This window comes from Hemicordylus capensis, chromosome 7 (genome assembly GCF_027244095.1).
Source record: "Hemicordylus capensis ecotype Gifberg chromosome 7, rHemCap1.1.pri, whole genome shotgun sequence".
NCBI lineage: Eukaryota > Metazoa > Chordata > Lepidosauria > Squamata > Cordylidae > Hemicordylus > Hemicordylus capensis.
In genome coordinates, this window is record NC_069663.1 from 15,679,787 (window position 1) to 15,704,084 (window position 24,298).

General features: G+C 45.2%; 1 long non-coding RNA gene across 1 annotated transcript; it reads left to right on the top strand.

Annotated features, from left to right (window-relative positions):
* The first annotated feature begins 8,919 nt into the window (after positions 1 to 8,919).
* LOC128333115 (uncharacterized) lies at positions 8,920 to 23,537 on the top strand. The gene is made up of 4 exons (XR_008310853.1): positions 8,920 to 9,032; positions 9,243 to 9,316; positions 10,362 to 10,425; positions 23,441 to 23,537. It is a non-coding gene; the product is annotated as an uncharacterized LOC128333115 (long non-coding RNA).
* Positions 23,538 to 24,298: the final 761 nt, after the last annotated feature.

Sequence of the window (24,298 nt, forward strand, 5' to 3'; positions counted from 1 at the left end):
GGGAATCCTTACCAGATCGCTCTTTACAAGCATAGCCCATTGAACCGTTAGACCATGTCAAATTGGTCTGCAATGGTCTGGTTTTGGTTTGGTTCGATTACGTATTGGCCGCCTCTCCTGGAGGCCAGTTTGGTTTGTAACCAAACCATCGAACCCACCCCATTCATTGAAGACCAGTTCTCTGTCGAATGGTTTTTGTACACCCAAGGTTTCAAGTGAAAACTCCAAGGTTTCAAGTAGGAGTCTCTCCCAGCCCTACCTGGAAATGCCAGGGAGTGACCTTGGGGCCTTCTTCATGAAAAGTAGATGAGCTTCATCTCCATTCTCCAGGTGAGCTTCATCTCCAAGGAGGATATCTTACAGCACTCACATGTACTACTACTTCCACTACTGCAAATATTTTATACCACTCTTCAACCAAAGTTCTTCAAAGTTCTTCAACCAAAGTTGGAAGGGTGACATGTAGTCACCCATCCAAATCAAAACCAAGGTGCACCCAGGTTGACAAAGGGGACACTTCATGTTCACTAGTGTTTTTAAAAAAATAATTATAGACATCTTTTTAGAGAGGCTTTTTCACATCTTATCTGCTGCTTATATCTGGTAGGTTTTCTTAGTTTTTTTACTTACAATTTTTAATTTGGAACTTTTACAATGTTGGGTTTAAATGTAGTTTTTGCTTGGTTGTTTATTATTATTATTTCTTGTTTACACAGTCAGACAGGTGTTATTGACTGGTTTGTTTTATCCAGACATTGAATCCTTCCCAAGGACCTGGGATGGCTGCATTTTATTGTCAATGTTGTTGCTGTTGTTATAGATATCGTCGCAGAATATAGGCTGTTCCCAGTAAAGTTGCTTTTTGTAATTGGCTGATGGTGATTTCTGTGGCCCCTATGGTGTTGAGGTGCTCTTCAAGGTGTTTTGGAATTTCACCTAGGGCGTCAATTACCACCGGGATTCTTTTGGTCTTTTTCTGCCACAGCCTTTCAATTTCAATTTGTAGATCTTTGCATTTGGTGATTTTTTCTATTTCTTTTTCTTCTATTCTGCTATCCTCTGGTATTGCTATGTCGATTATTTTGACTTGTTTTTCTTTCTTCTCGATTACAGTTATATCTGGTGTATTGTGTGGCAGATGTTTGTCTGTTTGTAGTCGGAAGTCCCATAATATTTTTGCACCTTCATTTTCGACAACTTTTTCAATTTTATGGCCCCCACCAATCTTTGGCTACATGTAGCTTGTGTTTTTTGCAGATGTTCCAGTGTATCATCCCTGCTACCTTGTCATGCCTTTGTCTGTAGTCAGTCTGTGTGATCTTTTTACAACAGCTGATTAGGTGGTCCACTGTTTCATCTGCTTCTCTACAAAGGCGGCACTTGCTGTTTGTTGTTGACTTTTCTACTTTTGCTCTACATTTGTTCTTAGTGCCTGTTCTTGTGCAGCCAGTATTAAACCCTCTGTTTCTTTCTTCAAGTTGCCATTCTTAAGCCATTGCCAGGTCAGGGTGATGTCTGATTTTCCACTTATATTGTGCAAATATTGACCATGCAGTGGCACATTTTTCCATTTTTCTGCTCGGTTCTTGACTTGTTCTTTCTTGTAGGCCTGCTTTGTTTCATTGGTGTTGAATAGTTTCTCGTTATTGACCATTTTAAGTGCATCTTCTTTGCTGTCTTTATATTCTTTATATTCTTCAAGGCCTCTTTTCTCCTCCTCTACTGTTTGATGGACTTGCAGCATTCCTCTTCCACCTGAGCTGCAAGGGAGGTATAGCCTCTCTACATCACTGCAGGGGTGTAGAGCATGATTGATGGTCATTATTTTCCTGGTCTTATGATCTAGCGTCTCTAGCTTTGCCTGGCTTGTATAGTGTTCCCGCCATTGAGTTTGGACTTGAGGATTTTTCTAACTCTCCTGATGTATTCACTTCCCATTTTTCTTTTAATTTCAGTGGGTGCAATATTATCAGCCTGGAGAATGCCCAAGTATTTGTAATGTTGTTGTTGTTGTTATTACATTTTATATCCTGCTCTTTCTCCAAGGAGCCCAGAGCAGTGTACTACATACTTAAGTTTCTCCCCACAACAACCCTGTTAAGTAGATTAGGCTGAGAGAGAAGTGACTGGCCCAGAGTCACCCAACAAGTATTATGGCTGAATGGGGATTTGAACATGGCTCTCCCTGGTCCTAGTCCAGCACTCTAACCACTAAACCACGCTGGCTCTCTTTTGAATTGTTTAATTGCATTATTTTTTTATTGTTTTATATTGTATCTATTGTGAGCTGTCCTGATCAGTACTACTACTATCACGACGAATATTTATATACCACTCTTGAACCAAAGTTCTCAAAGCAGTTTACATAGAAAAATAAATAATACATAAATAAATAAGATGATATGCTGTCCTCAAAGGGCACCAAAAAAAAAAATGTTTTTTCTGGGCAACCCACATTCTGTGCCTGAAATGCATGAAGTTCCCTTCCTTGACACTTGCTGTGTGAACTTCCTGTGTTGTTGTCTTCACAATTTAATTTTCAGCAACCGACTGGACAGATGGAAGCAAAACGATAATGTCATGCTTTACTACTGGCCAATGAAATATATTTTCTCTTGAGCACAATTGCAGCATGAAGGTTAGAAAGAGGCAGGCGAGGAACTCCTTGCTTCCATATGTTCCAAGACAGTAGCCAGCTGTACTGTTGGCAAGAGGGCACCCAGGTCTGCAGTATTTGTGTTGTCAAAGGGGTAGTAAGCCTTTTTCTGGTTTGCAGGGGTGGCAGGGGGGCATTCAGATTAGTCGACTGAATAATTGTGGGAGAATTTCAAAGGTCATCAATATGGTGTGGATTCTGGCATGTCAATGGCTCATAAATGGTGACCTAACAGTCTGACCTAACAGTCACCTTGCTCAAGCTACTGGTGTCCACATGAGCAAGGTGACTGTTAGGTCAGAAAAAGCTTTGCTGGACCAGGCCAAACACGCATTCTAGTCCAGCATCACCCAGTGGCCAATGAGGTGTAGTTGGGAACAGGGGTGTAGCAAGGTTGAAGTGAGCCCAGAGACAAGATTTTAAAATGGGTCCCTCCCCCCACTGAAGCTCAGTTCATGAAGTAAAGAAATTGTAAATGAGGCTGAATGGTGGTAACAAAAACACACACACACACACACACACACACACACACACACATATATACATATATATGAATATGAAAGAGGCAGTGTGGAGCAGAGCCCTTGCCCCAGGGAACCATTATGTCATTGTTGTATTATTTATTTATTTATTTATTTATTTAGTCAGTCAGTCAGTCAATTTCTGTACTCCCTTTCCTATATGGGTGCAGGGCAGTATTATTATTATTATTATTATTAAAACCCATAATAAAACAATTACTTTAAAAAAAAAATTAAACCAGATTAAAATTTAAAATTGAAACTAGATATCATTGAAAGCCAGGCTACAAAGATGGGCCTATATGGCTCTCCTGGAGGCCTCCAAGGAAGATAATCCTCTAATATCCACGGTTGTGCCTTCCATAACTCAGGGGTGACAACTGAGAAGGCCTGATCTCAGTTCGCCACCAGATGAACTGGTGGCACCTGAAAATGGACCTCACTCCTGATTATTTTAGTGAGAGGTGGGGCTCTTGTAGGGAAACACACTCTCTCAGGTAACCCAGACCTAAGTCATTTAGGGCTTTAAAGGTAATAACCAGCACTTTGTACTTTGCCCAGAAACATATCGTCAGCCAGTGTAAACCATTTTGCTGTTTCACTGTGTAATCCATTTTAATTTTTTTTGTCTGGAAGTGGTATGTAGATGCTAATAATACTAACAATATCTTTATCTCAGTAACTGGAAAGTCAAGATACAAATGTGCAGAAATAAATACATAATTAAATACAATCCAAATAGCGAGGGATAACTGGTTTGGTGGTTTGAAGGGACATGCCTGTAAAGGGGAATCCAAAGAGGATTCCTCTTAACAAGCAAGGGGGAACCTTGCCTACCTAAAAACAAAATCCTAACAGGGGTGGGTGAGAGAATACCTGTAGTCTGAGGGCTCGGCAGTGGCTCCACCTTTCTGGACCAGACCAGGCGCTCCAATAATCAATAATCACTCCAATAATCAAACCGGGCCAGTTGAACTGGGCCACTTCTATTTGAATCAGGTTAGAATAGAACCGGTTCTGTACAACCCTATTTGCTTTGATCATTGCAATAGTTAACTCTTTTAATCCATAGTATAAAGAAATATTGTTTAACAAGTCATTAGACTAAAGATTGATTGCCCATCTGCTTCTTCTTACCTGTAGTAGAATACTAAGTGAATTACACATTTGTTTAGCTTCCCTTCTGCTCCATTTTGAACACAAAAAAGACTTCACCTTAGCACTGAACTGAGATTTGAGTCGAATGGTAAACTTATTTGAAATTGCTTTCTGAAATACTTCTCTGACTGGATTCTAAAAGCTTGTCATTTTTTCCTCCTGCATTTACTTATTTTAGAGATCAGTAATTTGTTACTTTCTTAGATACCAATTTATGAAACGGCTGTATTTAAGCTGTAAACCACTTCTGGATTAGTCTCACCAACTTTTTTTTTTTTTTTTAAAGTAGGCTGGCAGCTTATTTTTCAGAATGTACTGCCAAATCACAAGGTGAAAGGGATTTTGCTTTGCTGGATGGGTGGACTTTTCGAAAAGTTGAAAGCCACGTTTACTTAGGCCATTGTTTGCCTGCTAAATGAACTAATCAAACTAATACTTTGGCTTTGTTTAAAATGGAGCTAATAACACTTTCACAGGCTGTTTAATTGCATTGAGAAGTTTTTTATTAATGGAAATGCATGATTTTAAATTCAGGTCACTAACCGTGTAAACCTGATTCGTTTTGGGGAAAGGAGGACCCTGTGCCTGCGATTCCACAACCATTCCTCCTTTAGGCAAAACTAAAATAGTATCTTCAAGTCTTTGAGGAAATACTGCTTCCCCAAGCGATCAGAAGTTCCAGTGACAGCATTATCCGCACTGCCGGAGACAGTGCTTATGGAGTCTGGTAAGGCTCCTGTCATGCTCCTCCTTGGATAATCTCTCTGGGGTGGTCAGCATGGTCCAGTGTGCTGCAGCCTAGCCTCAGAGTAGTTGTGGGGGAGGGCACTCCTATCCCCCTGTGAGGGCTTGTTCAGTTCACAAGACCCCTCAAGGGGAAGCATGCCCCCCTAGGCATTAGGCCGAGTCACAGAACTCCTGCCAGGGTGAGCTCTCCTCTGGGTCTGGCCCCTCATCATTGGCAAGCTGGTCTTTAAATAGTCCCTGACCAGTGGAGCAAATCTCACAATATCTAAGCCCACTCTCCCCAAAGACCCGACTGAAGCTCTCATCACGGATCATAAGAACATAAGAACAGCCCTGCTGGATCAGGCCCAAGGCCCATCTAGTCCAGCATCCTGTTTCGCACAGTGGCCCACCAGATGCTGCTGGAAGCCACAGACAGGAGTTGAGGGCGTGAGGATCGTAAGAAGAGCTTCATTCTCTCCTCTCTTGTTGTGTTATGCTGTGGTGGCTGTGTGGGCTGTGGAGTTTTTACAGCCCCCACCCCTACCCCCATGAGGTGGGTTGGGCTGAGAGAGATTAGGAGCCCAGTGAGTTTTGTGGCTGAATGGGGATTTGAACTCTGGTCTTCCCTTCCTGGTCCTAGTCTGACAGCCAGTAAAACCACTGAGTCTCTCCACTCCATCTATGTTATCCTCAACTCTCCTTCTGTTGTCTGTTATGATGAGAGACATTAGGAGCCCAGTGAGTTTCATGGCTGAATGGAGATTTGAACTTTGGTCTTTCCTTCCTGGTCTCAGCCTGACAGCCAGCAAAATCATTGAATTCCCCCGCCCCCCAGTCTACCCTCTACAACTTGTTCACTAAAACTGTCGTTCACTACATCTCCAGCATCCCCAGCGGCCATGGCTTTTGGCTTTTTGTGGGGGAGGGTTGTAGTCAAGAACCTCTGGGAATTCCTGTTAAAGGGAACACTGGTCTCTCCACTTCATCTATGTCAGGGATTCTATTTAGTTTAGAAAAAAGATGACTGCGGGGAGACATGATAGAGGTCTATAAAATCATGCATGGAGTGGAGAAAGTGGATAGAGAGAAATTCCTCTCACATAACACTAGAACCAGCGGTCATCCCATGAAATTGATTGCCGGGAAATTTAGGACCAGCAAACGGAAGTACTTTTTCACACAATGCATAATCAACTTGTGGAATTCTCTGCCACGAGATGTGGTGACAGCCAACAACCTGGATGGCTTTAAGCGGGGCTTGGATAACTTCATGGAGGAGAGGTCTATCAATGGCTACTAGTCAGAGGACTATAGGCCACCTCCAGCCTCAAAGGCAGGATGCCTCTGAGTAGCAGTTGCAGGTGAGTAACAGCAGGAAAGAGGGCATGCCCTCAACTCCTGCCTGTGGCTTCCAGTGGCATCTGGTGGGCCACTGTGTGAAACAGGATGCTGGACTAGATGGACCTTGGACCTGAACCAGCAGGGCTGTTCTTATGTACAAAGGATTACTCTCCAAGGAACCATTGCTGTGGAGATGGCTGGGTCTATCATGTACCACATCGGTGAGTCCCAGAGGCTCCTTGTTGTGTGACAAGCTGCAAAACTATGGATTCCCAGGATGAGAAAATAGTAGCATCCTCCATGTGTCTGTGTGTGCGTGCGTTTCTGCGTACACGTGTGTGTAGATCAAGGGGCAAATGATCACCTGAAATCTGCCTGGCCCAGTTTTTGCTCCTCTTCTCCCAGGGGCCTGAGGGTGATGGCACAAAGCCAGTGGGCTTCTGAATTACCTTGCAGGACATGAGATTTGACTGGCCATCTGCTGCACTTGGCTTAGTGGCCACAATAATCAGGCCTGCCTTAGGAATGAAGCCTTGCTATGATCCAGAAAGAAGAGATTCCTGGCCTGGGCCCCATTTTACACACATGCACACCCTCTGCCAAGGCTTCTGCTCCTCAATAGCTCTATTTCCCACATTTACTGGGAGCTTCCGTCATGTTGGGCAACACCTGTGTGGATACATCTCCCTTTACTTCTCTGAAGATCTGGAGACCCAAATGTTTGGAACATTCCTCCTGCCACTTGGAGAAAAGTCACAACCATGTTGTCCCCCCACCTGTGAGCTCAGTGACTGACTTCTGGATCCAGGCCTGCAGGGTTGCCAACCTTTTTACTGGCCTGGCTCCTGTGCCTTTAATAACAGCTTGACATTCCAAAAAATCAAGCAGATGAAGCTTTTGCTGTAATGGAAATGAAGAGATAAGGAAATCTTCTATTTTCTAATTTCTTAGAACTAATGATCTTTCCTCATCATTAGTTCCTGCCTGGAGTCAGATGTTCATTTTACAAACTTGTATATTACAAAATAAACAAAAACAAATGCTGAAAAGGATGATGAACAGAGCTTCACCGTTCCAGGGCACTGTTTAACACAAGTTGGCAGAAGCCATCCCATCCATTTTGAGGCCTTGACATCTCTTCTTATCCATACAATATACTTCCATTTTTCAAAAATCAAAACAGCAGCAGTCTTCTAATTCTAAAATCTTCTAATTTCTATATGCCAGGTTTCCTCTAAAAGCATAGGTGCAGGATTAGTTAGAGAGTTGGCAACCCTGCTGCTTGTGCCCCATGCCCACCACTGGGCCCTGGGTGTTCCGCCCTAGAGGTGGGGAGATGGAGGGAGGATAGAAATGGAAATATCGGCCAACAGAGAGTTGCAAGTTATTAAATCAAATAGGTTTAATGGGGCGGGGGGAGACCACCAGGGGTTGGATTAGGGTCAAGGTCTAATTTCTATATGCCAGGTTTCCTCTAAAAACATAGGAGCAGGATTAGTTAGAGAGTTGGCAACAATTCTAAGTTGGCAACTTAGGAAGCAAGTCGCTCCTGGACCCTTTGGGCTGACCCAGGTGGGCATGAATGAACTGGCCAAGCCCATCTTCACGTCATCTTCATGGAACACAGGCCCCCATTCAATGGCTCAGTCTCATCTGCCCCCTCCCTCCTCCAGGACCTCTTCCAACAAGGAAGCACAGAGTGGAGGCACCTGCACAGAGCCAGGGAGGGAGCACCTGGCCTCACCGTGCTCTCTGCAGCTTTCCCCTTCAGAGGTGCAGTATTGCCATATTAGGGACTTGAATAAACATACGGAATTCTTCTTTGGGGGCTGGGTATGACTGGATTAAATGATCAAAAGGGCCCAGGCACTGGAGCGTTTAAATATCCAGCACCCCTGCAGGGAGGCTCCTTGTCTCTCTTTATCTTCAGATAGATAGTGAAGATCTCCTTGTTTTGGAAGACTTCTTACTCTGCAGCTTAGGGCAATTTAACGACTTTGAGTGAGATTATGAGTTCTATTGTTTATAATCCACTTTGATATTTTAAAATTAAAAGTAGGTTAGAAATGAAATGAAATGTGGAGGGGAGATGGAGGGAGGATAGAAACTGCAAGATCCCCCAAGTAGGAGTTGCAAGTTATGGGGAGGGTGGGGATTGACACCTCTTGATGTGGCCTGGCTCCTCTGCTTTGAGCAAAGGCTTGACATAATTGAGCAGGTGAAGCCATTTCTAGCCTAAAGTGATAGGAAACTCTTCACCAGCTTAAGAACTGCATGTCAAGCTTCTACTGGAGTCACAGGTGCAGGAGCAGGTAAAGAGTTGGCAACCCTGCCTGCTGGTGCCTCACTCCCACCACTGGGCCCTGGGAGTTCCACCATACTTGTATGGATTCAAAAAGTATCAGTTGCTTCACTGGATCCCAGGGCCGGGTGTGTTTACTTGGTTGCCATGGTGCTGAAGTTCCAATGGACTGTAATGGGACTGGAGGTTCTGCTGCTGCCTTTGGACTCTCTGGACTCAACTGTTGTCAGGAGGGCTTTCTGGTCTCTCCTGCTCCTCACACCAAATTTTGTCCATATTTGGCTGTGAGGGAATGCTGAACATGGCCTCAGGCAAGGAGTTCAGAGTGAGTGTTCTCCACCCTCTCCCAAATGGGTTTAATGGTGGGTAGGGAGGGAGGGGGAGACCACCATAGGTTTGGGTTTGGGTCAAGGTGAGGAATCTAGGATGGAAGTCCCCACTGGCAGCTTAGGAATGACCCAGGTGGGTATGAACTGGCCCACCCCAGCTTGACTTCTGACCCAGGTGGACACCTGCTCTCGACTCTCCTTTACAGGACATGGGGAAAGGATGCCCCTTACTCCACGGCATGGGCAGCCTTGATGAGGAAACTCCTGTGACTTCTTTCAAGTACGTTCTCCTGCTCCTCCTTGATTATTCGGGCCCATTGTTGATTTATGACACCATGGAGTTGTATACTACTTGTGACACTCTCAAGAAACATGGCACTTGCCAGGGTTTCTAGCATAAGCCCCCCCTCCTCCGCCAAGGTCCCTGTTCGCAAAGAGCACCCAGTCTAAATTCTGACAGTTGGAACACTGGAAAGTCAGAAAGGAATGACAGAAAGGACAGGCAAAGGGAGTTCTACAGGAGAAGAGCCGATCAGTCTGAGCTACCTGGGCTTTGGGTGAGAATCCAGAGGTTAAGGCACAGGAGGTGAGGGTGGGTTCTCATGTACATTTAGCTCCCTAGAAATCAGAATGAGGCTGGGTGGGGAATCGGACCCCTAGTCTGCTCGGTGAGGACCAGGCTGAGAGGCTCCATTTGCTGGTGTGCCTGGCCCACAATCTGTCCGTACCTTGATTCGAGGTGAGCCCTTCAGCCACCCGGAGTGTGAATGGCTATTTAGGGCTGGATCCCATGTTGCCTCCTTCAATGGTTGCTGGGATGGGGAGCAGTGGAAGCTCCTCTGTGGGGCAGAGGAGGGGGTCATGGCAGCCTCTCTGAACATGTAATGCTGAGTCAGACCATTGCTCCCATTGGTTCATGGGTGTCTACTGTGACTGGCAGCCACTCTCCAAACCCCAGCAAAGGGAGCTGAGATCTTTTCCAGGGTTGATCCTGGGATCCAGCATGAGCCCTCTCCCTGAGCTGCAGCCCCCTCTCTTAGCTACAGCCCAGGAGAGAAGAGGGAATTTTGGCAGGTGCTGCTTGTCACACCAGGGTGCTCCAGGGGTGAGAGAAGCTGCACTCTCCCCAACTCCTATAGGTCATAGCTAGGAAGCTCCACCCTTTGTCCACCCTAGACTTCCCATAGTGAGATTGAAATGTTCATTATGTTGCTGAGGTGGAGGAAGGGTTGTTGCCTTCACACCCTGCCATGAGGCACCCCGCTGTCTATTCTTGGAAACCGGGTATCACTTAGTTGTGTCTTTTGTCTTTTTTCTCCTCTCAGTAACTTCAAGCCACAGGAGCCTTTTGACCAGCACTCTGTGACCGAAAGAACCAAATGGACACTGGTAAAGGATGAAAATCCCATCCGTACATGGCAGGGCTGGGAGGGGACAGGAGAGACCCCATTTTAAGCTATAATAGAGGGAGTGTGGGAGGAGGCAGGCAGAAGGAATGTTTTGAGAACTTGTATTGAAAAGCCATATACATTGATGTTTGCAGTGGTAGTAGCAGTAACTTGTAGTAGTAGCAGTAACTTGCAGTGGTAGTAGCAGTAAAGTGTGCCGTCAAGTCAGTGTTGACTCCTGGCGACCACCTGTGGTTGTCTTTGGTAGAATACAGGAGGGGTTTACCATTGCCTCCTTCCGTGAAGTATGAGATGATGCCTTTCAGCATCTTCCTATATCGCTGCTGCCTGACATAGTTGTTTCCCATAGTCTGGGAAACATACCAGCAGAGATTCGAACCAGAAACCCAGAGATTCGAACCAGCAAGTCACTTCCCTGCTGTGCCATTAGGTGGCTCTACTCCCCTTTAGGGGTGTGCAAACAGGTTCAAATTTGAACTGGCTTGATGTCAAACATGCTCAGTTCAAGGGTTCGATGTTGAGCCGGCCTTGAACTGCCCCTGCCCCTGTTTGGCTCGATCTCGAGCCGAACACCCCCTGCCATTTCAGGGGTTATACATTTTTGGTTTTTTAAAAAAGAATTATACTGAAACTTACTGCCTCCAGGGTCACTGCTGCAGCCTGGGGTGTGGGGGTGGGGCAGAGTCTTCTGGATGTCCCCACCACCACCAGTGGTGTCATTATGGCCCGGTTCAGGCAGTTTTTGGCCCATTCTGGGCCTCTGTGTAGTTGCTTTGGCCATTGTGGAAGCCATTTTGGAGTTGTGGCAGTCATGACGTAGCCACTCAGAGGCCCATTACGGCCTCCCCCCGATATTTAATAGGAAAGAATTGAGGAGGAAGTCTCATCTTGGATTCAGATAAGTATGGTAGATGCTACCCACAGCAGTATGAGAGTACCCTCAAAATCAGTAGCAATCATTTCATTCCAGGTAATGTGCAAACAGTTCCCAACTCCCACTGTATCTATGTCAGTCTAAAATCTGCATTGTTATATGTAGTAGGTTCTTATCCCACCAATAACACTGGATTTGAAGCACTGCTTAGGAAGTAAGTAACACTTTCTCAGGCTTTTGTGAAAATTAGATTGTCAATTCCCTAGGGCAGTTTGCCATTCCTCGTTGAAGTATTCTAGCATTCCCCACATTTTACACAAATTGCACCCTTTTCTCTGAAATTCACATCAATTGCATGCAAAATTGCAGAAACTGCTTTATAGCCAAGACTCTAAAGAAGGATATCTGGGAAAAGCTCAAGTCTTGACATCCCCCTGGAGAAACATTTAACTTTGATATGAAATGGGATTCTCCAAGGTTCTGTATGTAGTCTGTGCAAGTCTGGAATTGAGCATTGTGTGTAGAATCCAGCATCCTGACAATCTAAGCATTCATTTTCTGAAGTTGCTAGTCTTTATGAGCACAACGAAAGGCTTGAAAGTAAGGATGTGCAGAAGCACCCTGATAAATGTTGCTGGTCTTATAGAAACTAATTGAGGTCATTCACACAATCAACAACTGTGTTCTACGCAGGTTTGGGAGCTGTGTGTGCTCCCAGTTTTCGGTTATGTGGAAGCCAAGTAGGAGGAAAACCTGGGTAGAAGTAATTGTGTGGAAGCAAGGTGGAAGGAAAGCTAGCCAGGTTTTCCTCCTACCTTGCTTCCACACAACTAAAAATCGGGAGCACAAACAGCCCCCCAACCTGGATAGAACACAGTTTTTGATTGTGAGAATGACCTCATTTTGTCTAGTGAGGAACCCTGAATTTTGCTTTATGTTTCATTTTTTCCAATGATTTGGTTCCAACTCTTCCAACTGAAAGAACAATATTTGTTGAAATCTCTGAAGGCGAAGAAGGGGCAGAATAAGATTCATGGTGTTAATAGGCATTGCTTCAATGCCCTGCATGTTGGCCTTCCTCAAACACAACAGAGGCAAAATAAATAAATATATTTATTTATTCTTTATCAAATTCAAAACAATTCATTTTGAATTTGAGTCAGATCCAAATTCAGTCCAAAAATTTGATTTGAATCCAAATTGAGCTTGAATATATTTAACCATGTTTTGGCACCTTTTTTTAACCAATCAAGGGTCCTGAATGGTTTTTAAAAGGTGCCAAATGACTCTTGAATTGAATTTGAATCAAATTTCAAAAATTCATTTTGAATTTGAATTGAATTGTCCTTTTAAGGGGTGATTCAAATTGAATCTGAATCTCTCAAATCAACCAGATTTGAGTTGAATCCATTTTTTGAATCGATTTGCACATCCCTATCTAGGATGCTTATTGTAGCAATTTTTCTAGAACCTGAGGTGCAGATTCTTTCCCAGAGTGCTAGATTATGCATGGGAATCTTCACCATGGGCCCATCTGATTCGGTCACTCTTTGCTTGATCATCAGGTTTCTGTCAAGGGAAGAATTTTCTGGAGTGGTATCACATCCCAGTGAGAGGAATAATCTTTAACATCTTTTCTGAAATTCCTCCTAACAAAGGTCTCATTTATAGAAGATTTAGCCTCTGATATTGTACCAGGAAGTGAAATTACTGGTTAATAATCTTGTTAATTTAATTAGAGACTATCATGCCTTTCTTGCCACCACAGACAATTCTGACAAGATAGGCCAGATTCAATATAAAGAAAAGAGAAAAGATCTCCTCCCTCCCCCCCACCAAATACATATTCAGGAACAAAGGATGGCAGGGCCTGAAAGGCTTCATTCTTGCACCTTTACCATCAAGAGAGTTACAAAGACATGCCAATCTTTTATTCTTTGCAGTCAACAATACAGCCATCCCAGTATATAAAAAAAGAAGTTGGAATGATACCTTGAAAGGCAGCATGCATTTTGATGAAATAGACTAACACCCCACTCTGAAGCAGATTTAGAAATCAAATTTATTGTAATCAATGAAATGTTTGGGAAATGTGGGTATAGGTGTAAATATGCGTAAATATATGCGTAAATATGTGTAAATATGTGTAAATATTTGGTTCGTGCCTAGCACTGGGATAGTTTGAAGCAGTTTGAACTGATTCAGCTCCAGTTCTAGTGCTTGTAAAGGGGAACCCAGTCAGGATTCCCCTTTACAAGCACTGGGGGGAACCCTATGTAGGGATGTGCAAACAGGTTCGACTGTTTTGGATCAAACCAAACCATCCCCTGTTCAGTCCGACCCCAGACCAAACACCCCCCAACGGTTTGTGGGGGTTTGTGGACATTTTTAAAAAAATATATTTAACTTACTCTCTCTGGGGGAATTATTGGAGTAACAAACAGCAGGAGAGAGGGCATGCCCTCAACTCCTGCCTGTGGCTTCCGGCAGCATCTGGTGGGCCACTGTGCGAAATGGGATGCTGGACTAGATGGGCCTTCTTGGGCCTGATCCAGCAGGGCTGTTCTATTCTTATGTTCTTATGAGGTGGCGGGGGGAGTCCACAGAGGTCCCCCCTCCCCCCACCAGCTTTCTTTGATGCCCATACCAGCCATCTGGCCAACTCTGCAGCCCATTCAGGCCTTCCCTCTCTGGCAAGGTGGCCATTTTGGAGGCCACTGTGCCTGTGCAATTGGCCTCTGTAGACCCCCACCCCCCACTCTGCCACCTCCAACAACTCTGCTGCAGGGAGTAAGTAAAGTTTTTTAAAAAAAAAATGTTTGTGAAACTCCACCTCCCCGCCGACCAAACCGAACCCGGGGAGGAGGGTTGAGCGGGTGCTGCGCTGAACTGACCCAGTCTGATTCGGGTCCGGTCCAGACTCAGACTGAACCAGACCAGCCAGTTCCATGCACACCCCTAACCCTATGGGGTTTTAAAAGGGTAGGTGGGACAGATAAGAAGTTATCTTGCCAGGCGGTGGTGGCGTGGCTCCTCGTGGGCTTTTGGTGGCTCCCCTAGGCCCCACCGGAGCTCCCCTCATTGTCTTGGGCCAGCGGGGCTCCAATTTGGTTTGGAAGGCCAGGCTAGTTCGAGCTTAAACCGGTTGAACCGAGCTGGTTTGACTCAAACACCAATTCTAATTGAACCAGTTTGCACACCCCTATATTGGGCAGCAGATATATAGGAAGATGCTGAAAGGCATCATCTCCTATTGTGTGGGAGGAGGCAATGGTCAACCCCTCCTGTATTCTACCAAAGAAAACCACAGGGTTCTGTGGTCGCCAGGAGTCGACACCGACTTGAGGGCACACTTTACCCATACTCAGTGCTAATTTTCTGAAGCCCATAAGTTGGCGGGATTGGTACACTGAGGTTTAGCAGCTAGCCAGCCAATCAAGTACAGAGGAGGAGGGTCTTCACCTGCCTCCCTCACCTTTTGCAGATAACACGTCGCTGAAGATGTGCCAGCATTAAGGCAGCTATACTCAGATGGTGAACAAATAACATGACTGCAGCATGAAGAGGCAGAGGGGCTTTGAGTACCCCATGGGAGCCATTCAATTTCCCCTGGGGGTACTAGTACCCCCCTGTTGGATCACCCCTGGGATTGAATCAAGATTCTTTTTGTGCTCCGCTGCACATATGAACTCCTCAGCATTGGTAAAACACCACACAGAAAGGCTCTTGATGGAATCATACACACGATCATATTAAAACTGCTTTGTTGCAGTGTTTCAAAATGGACATCTGCACATCATTAAGAGGACAGGACATGACCGAGCTGAAAGCTGTGTTCAACTGCTCTCATGGAAGATTCCTAAGATATTGTTTCCACTCCAAAAACAAGGGCAGGTCACTTGGAACTCTTAAATCTGAAGGGAAATTAGGATAAGGAGTGTTGGAAGTATCCATAGTTCAGGGTTGGGGTATAATTGAATTTGTACATCTGTTACTTTTGAAAGAGTTGAGAAGCGGGCACAGAGGCAAAGATGGGGAATTTTAAAAATGCTGAAATAAATCAATTGACTGTTGAGGATGTTCAGAGTTATATCAAATGCAGCATGGGTAAGAAAGGCTGCTGTTATAGACAAATCAGGAAAAAATGCCAAAATGGTTTTGACCCGCACAAAGGAGAGGGTCTTCTTAAAAAGCAAATACCATATCAAAGGGTATATAACTCCATAGTGTAAGTAATGGAAAAGAATGAGCCTGGGAGATAAACACATTGAAGGCTGAGAGGAGCACAAAAGGGAGAAATGAAGCGGTAATGTATAAAACAGAGAGGAAGACCTCATCTAGGAAATAGAAAAATGGTTATGGAGAAGTTGAAGATGCTGGCAGAGGAAAAAGAGGCTGATATTATAGTATTATTGTCCTTCTCACAGGAAGCTCTAGAATAACTAGGGACAGCAAAGTGGTGGCAAAGCGTGTTATTAGGGGATAGAGATGTGCACAAAACCGGTTTTGCCAGTTTGGCTCAGTTTTGTGCCCATTCGAGCCGGACCTGGTTCGAATTTGAACTGAGCTGGTTCATCCAGCTTGGAGCTGTACTGGGCTTGGAGCTCTACTGGTAAAGGGGAATCCAGTGAGGATTCCCTTTCATCAGTAAAGGGATAGCATGGTTCCCTAAGGGTAGAACAGGCAGGAGGGGAATAAATAACTACTTACAAGTGCCAGTGGCTGAGGTGGCCACCGCCATAGGGGAAGGAGTGAGGGTGGGGGTGGCTCCCCCTGTCCCTACTGACCTCCCCCAGAGTATGCCAGGCTGGCAGCAGCATGGTTTGGGTCACTGCGCACACATGGAGGCCATTTTAGTAACCTCTGAGAATGTGCAGAGGCTATTTGCATGCACACTCCGATTAGGGGAGCAAAGATTTTGCTATATAATAATAATAATTTGATTTCTATACCTTCCAAAAATGGCTCAGGGCAGTTTACAAAGAGAAATAACAAATAAGATGGCTCCCTGTCCCCAAAGGGCTCACATTCTAAAAAGAAACATAAGACACACACCAGCAACAGTCACTGGAAGTACTGTGCTGGGGGTGGATAGGGCCAGTTACTCTCCCCCTGCTAAATAAAGAGAATCACCACGGTAAAAGGTGCCTCTTTGCCCAGTTAGCAGTTAAATACTTAATTAATGTTGTTAGTTTATTTAACTTACTAATGAAGCTTGCTTGACATTTTCAAGGTTATTCAGAAATCGGGCCAGATTTCTCTTAGAAAATGCAGTCTGCTTTCCAGGCTAGTTTTATTTTCTTGCTCAAGACCATGTGACACGAAAGACTGGGCTGGAGAGAGAGGTCAGGACCAGGCCAGTTGAAATCTGTGGGGGAGATCCTACACCACCACCCCTGCACAAATGGGGGCTATTCTTACGATCCCAAAAATCGGGCTAGGAAAATCCTAGACCGATTTTTGTGATCGTCAGAACCACCGGGCTCGCAGCCGAGCCCGGTGGTTCCGGAGCAGCTAAGCCGCTCCTATAGCCCACCCCTTGGCCCGGGTTTGCTCACTTTTGTTGAGCAGTTGTGTATAAATATTGAAGAAGGAAGAGGAGAAGGAGAAGGAGAAGCTGCCTTGTAATGAGTCCAGACCATTGGAGTCCATCTAGTTTAGTATTGTCTACATCAACTGGCATTGGCTTTCCAAGGTTTCAGGCAGGAGTCAGTCCCCAGTCCTCTGTGATTCCAGGGAGTGAAGCTGGGACCTGCAGCATGCAAATCAGATGTTCTTCCATTGAGCTACAGCCCCATTGCATAAGATAGATATCTTACAGTGCTCACATGGGGTCACCCATCCAAATGTAAACCAATGCAGACCCTGTTTAGGAAAGGGGGCAATTCATGCTCACTACCTAAAGACTAGCTCTCCTCCCTTAATAACAATAACAATAATAATTGATTATGTTGGCCAGTGGTTAAGAACTGGCCGACATCATTTGTACTACACAGGAGGCAAACCTGAGGTGAGTTCGCCTTTGGCTTGTTATGTCTGAAGGGGGCCATAGAGAAAGGGATTGAAACTGTACCAAATACTTAAGAATTATGTCGCCTGAATCTTTAAGTAGGTTGAGTGCACAGCCTTACTCTCTCCTACTACATTTACACCTGCAATTAACTGTGTCTACATTTTTGCAACTACAATTAACTTGAAGCCACAAATGACAGGATTTAGCTACCTCACTGCGCCTTTTACAGATGCAACCAGATAGCTAATTCCTATAATTTGCAACAGTAATTAGCAGATGGAGGTACAATTTCTATTGCGAATGAAATGGTGCCACTGTAACCAGGAGCTCCCTTTCTACTTCCCTACATCGTGCTCAGAGATTCAATCATGTTGTCAATCTCAGAAAGAGGTGGTTGCACCACATATCTACAATCACTTTCATTTGTGCCTTCCCATCGGCAGGAGTCTGCAGTCTAAGGATTAAACAGATAAAATGCACAAGGCATATAACTAAGTACTACCATGGCTACCACCCACAGTTTCCCAGCTGCTGTTTGCAGAAATCAAGCCCCACTCATATATGGGGGAAACTTGGGGAGAAGGGTATGGGGCCAGAATGCCAGATGTTGCTAGGGCCTCTGAACATATGATAAGATCATATACCAAGTCTACTGGTCCTCCTAGTGTCTCTTGGCAGAGGTCTTTCCCAGCCCAGAATGAAGACACCCAACCAACAATGAAGCCGTCAGGGAAGTGAGCTCTGGAGGGTTGTATAGGGCCTTTCCAGGTGCTGGCCACACACCCGGTATATGATGTCACACACAAGGGGCACGTCTGGCACACGCGAAGAGCCGCAAGCAAGAAGGGCAAACATGAGCCCACTCTCCCCTAGCTATGCACTTGATAGGAGTAACTCGCTCCCCTGGATCAGGGGGTGGGGCACTGTCCATTCATCCCACAACAATGTCCCTGTCAGTGGCAATATGCAAATTGTTTCAAATTCAATTAAAGTTGAATCGAATCACTCTTTAAAAGGGCAAGTTGATTTGAATTTGAATCCAATTTTTTAAATTCTATTCACATTCAATCTGAGAGCTGTTTGGCACCTTTTAAAAACCATTCAGGCCCCCAATTGGTTAAAAAGGTGCCAAAACAGGGTTGAATCGATTCAAATTTGATTCAAATTGAATTTTCAGACCAGATTCGAATTCGATTTGAATTCAAAATGAATTTTTTGGAATTTGTGCACATCTCTAGTGGCTGTTGCTTTGCTCCCCACCCTCCCTGGGATCTCTGCAATCTTTAGAAAATTCAGTCTATGAATAACGTTGTGCAGTATATAAGTCAGTCTGTCCAACAGGGCAATTCTGTGTGTCTCAGTTATTTTGAACCGGAAGTAGAAACACGTGTGTGTGTGTGTGTGTGTGTGTGTGTGTGTGTGTGTGTGTGTGTGTAAATCATAGGAAGGCAGGCTATTGTAAAAATGCATACTCTATTATACTGAGAGAGCTGAGACAAGCCCGTCTTTCCCAAGAGCTTTATTTAAATTATGTAATAGGCCTGAAGCCTTTCTGATGACATCATCAAACCCTTCTCCTAGCGGGGATTAACCCTTTATATCACCCATACGACAAACAGCAGGAGGTGTGCAGCTTCCAGAAATGTGTAATGAGAGAGGGAAAGCTCAGAAATTGGTCTTTAAGATGAGAACTGGGTTATTACAAGCATGTCATGATTTTCCTCTGTGAAATGTTGGAGGGTACATTTTATCGCTTAGGCCCCAGATTCAGAAACCATTGAGGGCTGTAGTCCCGACAAGGAAGCAGAAGAAGGGCACCCTGTTTTAAGGTCAGATGTGGCCCTTTAATATATGGCATTGATTTTGTACTAAGAAATGGCATCTCAGAAAGAACTTTTATTTAAGTTGAACAGCTTTAAGCATCCAGGATTACAGCAGAGCCTTGCCTTCTCATGCTGACTTTTCCCACAGTTCAGAGTTGACTCTCATTTTTGATCCCTTCCTTTGTGTGGAAGTTTTAAAAAGCACCAGGTTGTAAGGTGTGTGATCAATAACGAAGAAACCCATCTCTATTTTGATCCAAGATGTCAGCCTCCGATTGGCTTTTGAAATGCAAATAGTCCCTTTGAAAGCCTGTAATCTTCCCTTAATTCTCAGCAGGGGAAAATCTGACTCTACAAAATCCTGAAAAGATACAGAAAAGATTTAAGATGACCTGAACATGTTAAGAGAGGAAAATATCCTCACTGCTGAATAAAGGATTTGGGACATGGAGAGGCTATCTCTTCTTCATATGGACATTCTGGTGCCAGGCAACCTAAAAGCATTTATATATTCATAGAAAGTAGAAGCTGGGAGTCTTAATTTTATTGGATTGCTTACTGCTACAAGATTCTGGGCCTCAGAGAGCTTTTCATCATGCAGAATTTAGGAGAGGATAATTTAGAGAGAGGATGACGTCCCCCTAGCTAAGCAGGGTCCACCCTGGTTGCATTTGAATGGGAGACCACATGTGAGCACTGTAAGATATTCCCATCAGGGGTTGGAGCCACTCTGGGAAGAGCAGAAGGTTTCAAGTTCCCTCTCTGGCTTCTCCAAGATAGGACTGAGAGAGATTCCTGCCTACAACTTTAGAGAAGCCGCTGTCAGTCTATGAAGACAATACTGAGCTAGATAGACCAATGGTCTGACGCAGTATGCAACAGCTTCCTATGTTTGAATGGCATACTTTCTTCTCTCTCAGGGCAAAGTGAAAACGAGGCCAGTAGTGGCCGGTGCGGGTGTGCCAGGGGGTGGGGGTGAGCGAGAGCCACTTTTAAGTGTAAATTAGTCGGTGCTTACCTCTGCTTTAGCTGCTCCAAAAAGCTGCTCTGAGCAGCGGCGTGGCGGGGCGCCCAGCACCTCTTGTGGCAGGGGATCGGCTCTGCCGCTCACCTTGCAGATGCCATTTGCGAGGCCAGCAAATGGCCTCCATGCATGTGTGGAGGCCAGGTGAGTAGCACAGCTGATCTATCTGTCAGCTAGAAGAAGCCCCTGCCAGTCACACAATGATCTGACTCCGTGTATGGCAGCCTCCTCTGTTCCAGTGTCCCCGGGCCCAGAGGGTCACGGGACCCCCACGGGGCCCCCAAGCAGACCGGCCCTGCCTTTGCGCCACTGCCCTTGCAACGCCACCCCTGCCCTTTCCCCATGCCCCATGCCCCTCCCCTTGCCCCATCGCCGCTTCTTATCTTTGCCCCCATGTGGCGGGCGTTGTGGCTTGGCCATGCTTCTCCTCTCCGGCTGGACAGTGTGCCTCTCTCTCTCTCTCTCTCTCTGGCCGAACTGCGTGCCTACGCAGTTGAACTATGGAAGTCGCATGCTCATGATGTCATGGGCGTGTGCGATGTCCATAGTCAAACTGTGCAAGTGCGCAGTTCGGCCGGCGAGAAAGAAAGGCGCATGCTGGCCAGCCGGAGAGGAGAGCCCCGGCCCAGCCCCATTGCCCACCGCTGCCACACAGGGGCAAAGATAAGAAGCAGCTGCTGGGCAAGGGTAGGGGCAGCGGTGGGGAGGTGTTTGTTGCCCCGCCCCTTGCGTCTGATGTCAGGTGCAGGGGGTGTGGCTTGGGGCATGCTCACGCTTTGTGCACACGATGGGGGGGGGGGCCCTACAATGATTTTGTCCCTGGGCCCCAGGGGTCTCACTACTCCCATGCCCGTGTTCCTAGGTCTGAGGTGGAAAGGGCTGAGAGCTCACTGGTGTATCATATGTCAACTTGCAATGAGTTTTATAGGAAATGTTACAGCTCATTTCTGCTCAGGCAACACAGTACTGAAGATGTATGAGCTCTGGAAGACGGAATGCTGGCTGTATAATAGCGATTTATTTTCTCCTTCTGCTTTGTGGTGGTAACGATATGGAAAATGCTAATCTGCCTGGCTGCATATCACACTCAGAAGGTTATATCCTATGGAGATTATCGTGCTTTGGATACAGATCATAGGGTCGGATCCAAAGAACTATGGACAGAAAACAAAGAACCACAAGTGCTGGTCTGCAAAGGCAGGAGAGAGGGTAGGTTCTTGAGCAGGTCTCATGATCCTATTATAATCTTCTGGAGAAGGATCTTTCTGCGGTTGCCTGCAGCTTGTCTGGTGGCAACATGGGAGGAGATCTGTGGCAGCAAGCATGACTTATCCCACATGCTAAGCAGATTCCACCCTGGTTGCACATGAATGGGAGACTAAATGTGTGAGCACTGTAAGATACTGCCCTTAGGGAATAGAGCTGCTCTGGTAGGAGTTCCCTCCCTGGCATCTCCAAGACAGGGCTGAGAGAGTCACCTGCCTGCAACCTTGGAGAAGCCACTGCCAGTCTGTGTAGACAATACTGAGCTAGACAGACCAATGGTCTGATTCGGTATATAGTAGCTTCCTATTATCCTGTGACTCAGGGTTGGGCCTTTTCTATAGCTGTGACTTTGGAATGAACTTCCTGTGGGTATAAGTGCTTCCCCATCTCGGGGAGCTTTTTAAGAGAGTTCTCCAGATTCATTTTTTCAAGCAAGCCTTCAACCTTGTTTCGTTGGTTGGTTTTATTGCTGTTTTACATTTTAAACTGTCTTAATGCTTGGTGTTTGAAGGGGTTTTTATTGTCTTATTGTTTGTAAACCTCCATGGGACATTTCTGTGTGGTGGCATAGAAATACAAGACATAAATGCTAACTTGGTAACTGCCTGCTAACTTGGCAAAGAGGCACCTTTTAATGTGGTGATTCTCTGAATGTAGCAGGGAGAGAGTAAATGCCCCTATTCACCCCCAGCACAGTACCTCCAGTGACTGTTGCTGGTGTCTATCTTATGTTTCTTTTAGATTGTGAGCCCTTTGGGGACAGGGATCCATCTTATTTATTTATTATTTCTGTGTTTTAACTGCCCTGAGCCATTTTTGGAAGGGTGGTATAGAAACTGAAATAATAATAATAATAATAATAGCGGGAATACAATGCTCTGCACCCCCGCAGTGAATCAGCTGTTGTAAAAAGATCGCACAAACGGAATACAAACAAAGGCAGGACAAGGTAGCAGAGATGATACACTGGAACATCTGCAAAAAATACAAGCTACCTGTAGCCAAAAATTGGTAGGACCATAAAATTGAAAAGGTTGTAGAAAATGAAGATACAAAGATATTATGGGACTTCTGACTACAAACAGACAAACATCTGCCACACAATACACCAGATATAACTAGTCGAGAAGAAAGAAAAACAAGTTAAAATAATCGACATAGCAATACCAGGTGATAGGAGAATAGAAGAAAAAGAAATAGAAAAAAATAGCAAAATACAAAGATCTACAAACTGAAATTGAAAGGTTGTGGCAGAAGAAGACCAAAATCATCCCAGTAGTAATTGGCGCCCTAGGTGCAATTCCAAAAGACCTTGGAGAGCACCTCAATACCATAGGGGCCACAGAAATCACCATCAGCCAATTACAAAAAGCAGCTTTACTGGGAACAGCCTATATTCTGCGACAATATCTATAACAACAGCAACAACATTGACAATAAAATTCAGCCATCCCAGGTCCTTGGGAAGGACTTGATGTCTGGATAAAACATACCAGTCAATAACACCAGTCTGACTGTGTAAACAAGAAATAATAAATGAACAACCAAGCAAAAACACCTGTCTGACTGTGTAAACAAAAATAATAAATAATAAATAACTAAATCTGAAACAGTTTGCTCACAGGAACAGAAGAAACTGCCTTTTACCAAGTCAGAACATTGGTCCATCTAGCTCAGTATTGTCTTCACAGACTGGCAGCGGCTTCTCCAAGGTTGCAGGCAGGAATCTCTCTCAGCCCTCTCTTGGAGAAGCCAGAGAGGGAACTTGAAGCCTTCTGTATACAAGCAGGCAGGTGCTCTTCCCAGAGCAGCCTCATCTCCTAAGGGGAATATCTTACAGTGCTCACATGTTGTCTCCCATTCAAATGTAAACCAGGGTGGTCCCTGCTTAGCAAAGGGGACAAGTCATCCTTTCTAAGAGGTTTTCATTGTGTTAGCAGTTGTTTTGGTACGACATTTCTTCTTTCTCTTCTCATTGTTTCCCTTTCATTTCAGACGCCGCTGGAATAATCCTGGCTCCTGGGTATGATCATCATAAAAGGATCACAATAAACATGAAATGGGTGTAGTGTTTACTTGTTAACAGTGAGAACAGCTGGAATGTTTTGTTTCCGAATTCCTAGGAGGGATATAGGAAAGAACTGGAGACATATTGGGGGCCCTCAGTACTGGTGGGCAGCCCTCAAATCAACATCCTGCCTCTCAAAGTCTTACAAAGGCCGTGGGCTTCTGTATGAATGATCTAGGCCCCTGGAAAACGGAGGTCCTGGACTGCATCTTTTTAATGGCATCGCATAAACTCAGTGCACATCAGCAATTCATTCCTGCAGTCATATTCCAGGACTCTTTTATATTGTTTTTCATTCTTCCCTACCCTGAGAAGGACATGGTTGTATTTTTTTTTTAATAAGGTCAACTTCATTGTGAGAAGACAGCACTGGGGACTTAAGATGTTTGCGTAATATTGGTTTACTGATAAACAAACTGGGCATGGAGGAGCAGGTAAGCATCCACTCCACGCAAATGGTGAAAGCAGCCTGCCTTTCGCAAAGGCAAACAGCACACACTGGAAGCTCTTCAGGCAGCTGGGGAAAAACAAGATTTCTTCCTCTTGTTCTACCGCCTACATAATTTAGCCCTCCCCCCGCCCCGCCCAATCTGGAGAGAAGCTTCTGCCGGCCAACCCAGCTGGGACCTGTGCCGCACTCTGATTGGCTGTACACAGCGGTGGCTCCAGCTGGGCTGCGCCCCTCTGTGGATGAAGCAGAAAGGAGGGCAGCCTAGCTGGTGTATCACCTTTTCCCAATGGTGGTTCTCTTTACTGAGCAGGGGGAGAGCAACTGGCCCTATCCA